This window comes from Apodemus sylvaticus, chromosome 10 (assembly GCF_947179515.1).
Source record: "Apodemus sylvaticus chromosome 10, mApoSyl1.1, whole genome shotgun sequence".
Lineage (NCBI taxonomy): Eukaryota > Metazoa > Chordata > Mammalia > Rodentia > Muridae > Apodemus > Apodemus sylvaticus.
Window position 1 is genome coordinate 87115261 of NC_067481.1, and position 7906 is coordinate 87123166.

Here is a 7906-nt window from a genome sequence, read left to right on the forward strand (position 1 = left end):
CAATTGCAATAAGTAAGAGTTCTGACATCTTTCAACACTAACTGGATTGACATGATTTTGAGCATTAAATAATGATATAGTTAGTACCTCTTGTTTGGCTCCTTTTACACAATATTACCTTTTGAGATTCAGTCAAATTATAGCATGTAAGAATTCATTTTTTCTATATAATTTTAGGACTCTGTTGGATAAATGTGCCACAGTTGAGTCATTTTGTGTTTAAAGAGATTTACAAATTTTTGCCAATCAAATGGCTATGGACATATTTGTATATGATTTCTAGTGTGCCAATATGTTTAACTAAGAATGAAAATGTTAAGTACAAAGCATGTCCAGCAACTGAATTTTGCTCATTAAATATTTGTGCTCAAAGAACATGATAGCTCTAATGATAAGATAATTCTTATCATTTGATATCATCAGTCTTGCATTAGTGTGATTCCCGTGTATGTGGTCCATTGTGTTCTAGTTGAGTCTTTGGTGGTGCTGCTAATGGCAGTGTTCTCCCTATTGAATATGTATCCTTTTCTTTACAGATGGTTGTGAGCCACCGTGTGGTTGCTGGGAATTGAACTCAGGACCTTTGGAAGAGCAGTCAGTGCTCTTAACCCCTGAGCCATCTCTCCAGCCCTCAAATTATTGTTAAACAGTAATATAAGTGTTATTCCCTGTTATTCCCTGAGTATGATGTAAGACACATCTAGTGTTCTAGAATTTGTATATTATTTTTAGACTGGTCATCTGGTTCTTCTATTTTATTGCCTTATAGCCTCCCAATATATTCTAACATTTCATTCATTTTATTCTTTAAAACCTTTCTCCTGTTGGGTATAATTCATGAATCTGGTGTTGTAAGACAAATCTCACTACTTTCTTTGTTAATTTAATCCTTTCCTAATATTTCTTATGCCGTTTATACCTTGGGCTTTTTGATTGTGTCATGTGAATGTTTTAGATTCAGCAAATTTTCTATAGATTTTTTAAATTTTGTTTTTGGTGGGTTTTGCAATTCTGTTGAATTGAGTGGGCATAACAATATGTCTGTTAGAAACTTGGTGAAGTCTCTGGTGAGAATGCTTGGTCTTAGGTGGCCTGTCCTGGGACCTTATAAAGCCAGTTCTATTCATATAGTCTTTAGTAGAATGTTAAGAGATTTGTAAAGAGTTCTCTTCTGTGGGTTTCCTTTTATTTTCTGGGGTTACCACTGTTCTGGAAATTTGAGGGAGACCTAGTAGAGTTTTCATGTGTTAACTAGAGAGTTGAGGTACCTCTCAGGGTTCTTAATCTTGTTAGAAAATGGATTTAAGATTAGACTCTGCATATAGCAGAAGACTGTCCGGGTTTCTGTTCAGTCTGAGATGATACACCTAACCCTCAAGAGGCCCCAGGGAGTTAAGAGGTCAGGTGGGATGGGGGGGGGGGGCATGGACATTCTCATGGATAAAGGGTTGGGGAGGAGGTATAGGATGTGAAAATCAAGGGGGGGCTGGGCGGAGATAAAATCTGGAGTCCAAAAAAATTTTAAAAATTAAAAAAAAGAGATTAGATTCAAAAGCAATCTCAAAACATTTTTTATGAGAGTTTTCAAGAAAACTAAGTCCAGGTAAGGTTTCTACCTTGGCAGCTGTCTATAGCATGAAGATGGAGAGAGGAGGAAGCCTTACGGTTTGAGTTACACTGGCATGAAGGACAGTGTCATGGTGGGCAGGCAGGAACTAGGAATGCTTCAGAAAAAGAGTATGGAAGAACAAGTATCCAAAAGAGTACACTTATCCTCTAGCCAGCATGCAATAATACACTTATCCTCTGACCAGCATGCAATAGGAACAGACAGAAGAGAAGAAAAGGGGACCTAACAAAATCCCATGATGGCTCTATAGCATGTGCCCAGAGAGAAGGACCTGTGGGTTGGAACAGTTAAGTATCTTATTAAAACTGACAAATAAGCCTCAATGTAGGGGAGTGCCAGGGTAGGGATGCAGCAGTGGGTAGGAAGGTAGGTGAGCACACTCATATAAGCACAGGGAGGGAAGATGGGATAGAGGGTTTCCGGAGAAGAAACCAGGAAAGGGGATAACATTTGAAATGTAAATAAATAAAATATCCAATAAAAAAGTATCTTGTTAAAGAAATAAATATTTATACCCTCTCTCTAGCATCACTTATGGTCAATAACCTTAACTGAAGGATGATTCCTTAGTCAGGTGACTTGACCTGTCCAATTTCATTAACATTCAAAGCATGAAATATTGTTACATCTCTAGCCAGAGGTAGATTACATTATTTTTGCTAAAAGGTAAGAGCTTTCCACTAGTGGTCCTTCAGAGCTACCACAGCACAGTTATTTCCTTCTGAATCTTGAATCCGGGAAGCACATGCATTTTCTATGAGTGTTCCTGATTTTCTGCACATAATGATATATAACTTCCCCTCTACACTTCTACAACTTCTCCTCTCCGGTTGACAGACTAGGGGTCCTCTTCTCAAAGTGGTGAACCTTTGGGCTACCTTTTCTTTTCTATAAAGTCCCTGGATAACTGTTTCTTTTGGACTATTCCTAGATTTTCCTCTTTCAATTAGGAGAATAAGATTTGGTAGAATACTCTGTGAACCTTCTAGGATTAGGTTTTTTTTTTTACCTTCATTTTCAATATTAAATGTTTTTTACTGTAAGATGAACACACACATACACAAAACCACACACATTTATCTACATTTATAATACATAGTTTTATTAAAAATAACACTGGATTTTCTTTTGACCTAAATAATCCTTTATTTTTCAAATATATTTTCTAATTATTTTTCTTGTTTTTTTTTTTTTTTTTTGGTTTTTCATTTTGTTTTGTTGTTAATCCTATTTAAAGACAAGGTCTCATTTTGTGGCCTTTCTGGCCAGGAAATGGATCTATAGACCAATCTATAGATTAGACTAGCCTAAAAGTAATACAGATCTGCTTACCTCTAACTTTAGTATGCTAAAGGCATGTTCCACTTTACCCAGCCTGAAAAACACTTTAAGGAATAAGATTAATAAGCTTTTGACTATATTACCACCTGGAACTTAACTACATAGTGAAATTAACATGTTTCTCTGTCGTATGATAACATCTTTGAGTATATATCTGAAAGAGGTCCATGATGCTTGTTTCAAACAACCTATGTCATTTCATGAATCATATGTCTGAATACCAAGCAGGTGCATTTGCAAACAAAGGTTCATATAGAACTCAGCTGAAGTTCAATCTTCACCAATGTCTTTAAACCTACTGAAGACAAAAGAAGTGATTAAAAAGTCTGAGCATATAACATCTCCCATGTTATACGAAATTGACAGAGAAATATATAACTGAAATGCTAGAAACTCTTAAGTAAGGCAATATCAGAATAAAAGAAAGATTGATATATGTGTTATTTCATTAGAGATAACCTTTAAAGGGCATGTATTACTTTACATAGAAATGTGCTGATGAATACATTTCAGAAAGAGAGTGCAAACATTGACTGATGGGTAAGGAAATATGTGGTATGCTCAGAGATGGTATGGGAAATATATTTTATTAGAATTTAATGTGTTATATGAGAATAGTAGAAACGGAAAATGATTGACTGAGAAAAAAACTTGGTAAAAATATAGATTGGACAACTTGGAAAATGTATAGATAAAAAAGTTTGCTAATTTTGGAATATTGGTTGCTTTTCATTTGTGTTACTTAATTTTCTCATTAGTGTAACCAACTACTGAAATAAAGGAAATTATTAGTTTTTATTCTTGGTATGAGAAGATTCCTCTCATAGTTCCCCCCCCACCACCATTTATTTGGTCAGAATAGCAATGGTGGCAGATTTGGATGAAAGAAGAGAGAGGTATACTTCATGAAGTAATGGAAATTACATGCAAAGAGAATGCTAGGATATTATTCTCTTTATATTGTTTTATTTTATAACAGTTGCCTAGTCTGATGGTGCTGAAGAATTCATGGTAGCTTTCCCTACCCAGGTAAACTACATGTCACAGATAGACCCACATATATGCCTTGCCATTCTGCTAGGTGATTCTAGATCCAGCCAAGGTAACATGGAATCATCACACCACATTGATAATGATTTCAATAGGGAATTTTCCATAGAAGTGAAATAAAGAATTAATTGAAGAAGTTGACAGCAAGTTGGAGTGTTTCCTGGGGATACTTTGTGTATGAAAACAAATAAGATACATCAGGAGTAGTTATAGAATTTAGTAACAAAATAGTTACAAAGGGAATATGGGATATATGCAAGAGTATCTTAGTCTGAAAAGTTAAAAATAGGGTAAGTTTAGTTTAACAAATGTTGAATATTCAGTAAAAGTATATTATAATCAGAAAGGGGCTGGAGATAAAGGCTTGGGTTAAATATAAGTACCAGGGTTACAAGCACGTATTTAGAGTCATCTGACTAATTATAATTAATAATAATTGCAGCTAATATCGATAAACTGTATGCCAGGCACACTGCCAAGTGCTTTACACAAATAACCTCATTTACTCATCAAAAACATCTATGTGTGTCCTAGTTTTTATTTCCAAATTATGCACAAAGAATATGAGTCTCTGATGTTCATTTTCCAAGGTCATACAAATAATAAGTGACAGATCTAAGATTTAACTCTTATAAAGAAAATGGATCTATCGTCCTAACTGACTCAGTAGAAAATAGATGCTAAGAAATCAAACTGATGTCGAGATCCTTTGAAGTTTTTAAGAGACATCGAGCAAAGAAGAAATTGAGAAGAAAATAAAACATACACACAGGGTCCATGTATAAAGGGGATTAAAGAATAAAAATTAATAATCATTTCACCAGGAATTCAAGAATAGTCCAAATTATGATGTCAGTGATCTTATAAGAATTTTGGGTGTGTGCCCATGTGTGCATGTGTTTTTGTATGCAAGAATGTTTTTGCAAGTGTGTATGCAGGCATATATGTATGCATGTTTGTGCATGTGCTACACACATATGAATATCGAAAAGAGTATTGCATAAAGACATAAATCTTTCCATCTCCATGTTTTAAATAATGTGATAAGTACTACATGATTCATCATCTGTAGTTCTCTCAGCCCTGTCTCTGGTCAATACTGCCCTGATGCCCATGAGTTTGTCTTTCGACTAGTTACAGTGTTTGTGGAGAAAGAGGAACACTCCTCCACTGCTGGTGGGGTTGCAAATTGGTACAACCACTCTGGAAATCAGTCTGGCGGTTCCTCCGAAAACTGGGCACCTCACTTCCAGAAGATCCTGCTATACCACTCCTGGGCATATACCCAGAAGATTCCCCAGCATGTAATAAGGATACATGTTCCACTATGTCCATAGCAGCCCTATTTATAATTGCCAGAAGCTGGAAAGAACCCAGGTATCCCTCAACAGAAGAGTGGATGCAAAAAATGTGGTATATATACCCAATGGAGTACTATTCAGCCATTAGAAACAATGAATTCATGAAATTCTTAGGCAAATGGATGGAGCTAGAGAACATCATACTAAGTGAGGTAACCCAGACTCAAAAGGTGAATCATGGTATGCACTCACTAATAAGTGGATATTAACCTAGAAACCTGGAATACCCAAAACATAATCCACACATCAAATGAGGTACAAGAATAAAGGAAGAGTGGCCCCTTGTTCTGTAAAGACTCAGTGAAGCAGTATAGGGCAAAACCAGAACAGGGAAGTGGGAAGGGGTAGGTGGGAAAACGGGGGGAGGGAAGGGGGCTGATGGGACTTTCGGGGAGTGGGGGTCTAGAAAGGGGGAAATCATTTTGAAATGTAAATAAAAATATATTGAATAAAAATAAATAAATAAAATTGGCAAAAAAAAAAAAAAAAAAAAAAAAGAATGAGCAATGTGTTTCTCCATGCAGGCATTTTCCTTTGCTACCTACAATAAAAAGGAGGTTAAGGTACAATTTAAAAGTTTATAAGAGCTTTTATTTAAAGGTCACAGTTCAGGATGCCATTACATGCAACAAAGTGTGATACATATCATAATATTAAAATTATACAAAAGATTAGCCTAAAACAAGCTCAATGGTCTAACAAAATTGTTAGACCCATTCGTTGATTATTTCTGCACTTGCAAGGGCAGGATACACCCATAGGGCGCATCTTCCAGGCATACCTGTTTAGCTACCTGTTTATTCAATTTAATACATTGAATATAGACACTGTAAAATTCTTTGCTTCCATATTATATTGTTATTTGTGGCCATTTCTTTCATATCTAAGTGCTAGTTTTCTTTCCTTTAGAAATACTCATGCATGCTTAAAGGTGGAATCTGCACATTGTTTTCAGTTCTTGTTTTCATTATTGCATTGTCTTTTTATCAATATTTTAATTAGATATTTTATTGATTTACATTTTAAGTGCTATTCCCTTTCCCAGTTTCCCCTCCTCAAAACCCCTATTCCATCCCCCCTCCCCTGCTTCTATGAGGGTACTTCCCTATACACCCACACACTCCTACCTCACTGCCCTTGCATTCCCCTACACAGGGGCATAGAGCTTTCACAGGACCAAAGCCCTCTCCTCCCATTGATGCTGGAGAAGGCCATCCTTTGTTACTTATACAGATGGAGCTATGGATCCTCTTTGGTTGGTGAGCTCTGGACAGTCAGTTTGGTTGATATTGATGTTCTTCCTATGGGGTTGCAAACCCCTTCATCTCCTTCAGTCCTTACCCCAACTCCTTCATTGGGGTCCCCGTGCTCAGTATGATGGTTGGCTGCAAGCATCCTACAGAAGTATAATTAAGTGACCGCAAAAATTCTACCAGAGAACCCTTCAGCTGATAAGCAACTTCAGCAAAGTGGTTGGAAATAAAATTGATTCAAACAAATCAGTAGCCTGCCTCTATTCAAAGGATAAACAGGCTTAGAAAGAAATTAAGGAAATGACACAGTTTTCAAAAGTCACAAATAATATAAAATGTCTTGGTGTGATTCTAAATAAGCAACTGAAGATCTGTATGACAAGAACTTCAAGTCTCTGAAGAAAGAAATCAAAGTTCTCAGAAGATGGAAAGATCTCCCATGCTCATTGATTGGCAGAATTAATATAGTAAAAATGGCCATCTTGCCAAAAGCAATCTACAAATTCAATGCAATACCCATCAAAATTCCAATTCAATTCTTCTCAGTTCTTTTAATGAAATAATATGCACTCTCCAAACAGAACTATCTTCTTTTTTTTCTCTTTTTTTATTAGATATATTTTTTATTTACATTTCAAATGATTTCCCCTTTTCAGGCTACCCACTCCCTGAAAGTCACATAAGCCCCCTTCCCTCCCCCTGTTCCCCCATCCACCCCTTCCCACTTCCCTGTTCTGGTTTTGCCCTATGCTGCTATACTGAGTCTTTCCAGAACCAGGGGCCACTCCTCCATTCTTCTTGTACCTCATTTGATCTGTGGATTATGTTTTGGGTATTCCAGTTTTCTAGGTTAATATCCACTTATCAGTGAGTGCATACCATGATTGATCTTTTGAGACTGGGTTACCTCACTTAGTATGATGTTCTCCAGCTCCATCCATTTGTCTAAGAAATTCATGAATTCATTGTTTCTAATGGCTGAATAGTACTCCATTGTGTACTACCACATGTGTAATACCACATTTTTTTCCATCCATTCTTCTATTGAGGAATATCTGGGTTCTTTCCAGCTTCTGACTATTATAAATAGGGCTGCTATGAACATAGTGGAGCACGTATCCTTATTGCATGCTGGGGAATCCTCTGGGTATATGCCCAGGAGTGGTATAGCAGGATTTTTTGGAAGTGACGTGCCCAGTTTTCTGAGGAATCGCCAGACTGATTTCCAGAGTAGTTGTAACAATTTGCAACCCCACCAGCAGTGGAGGAGT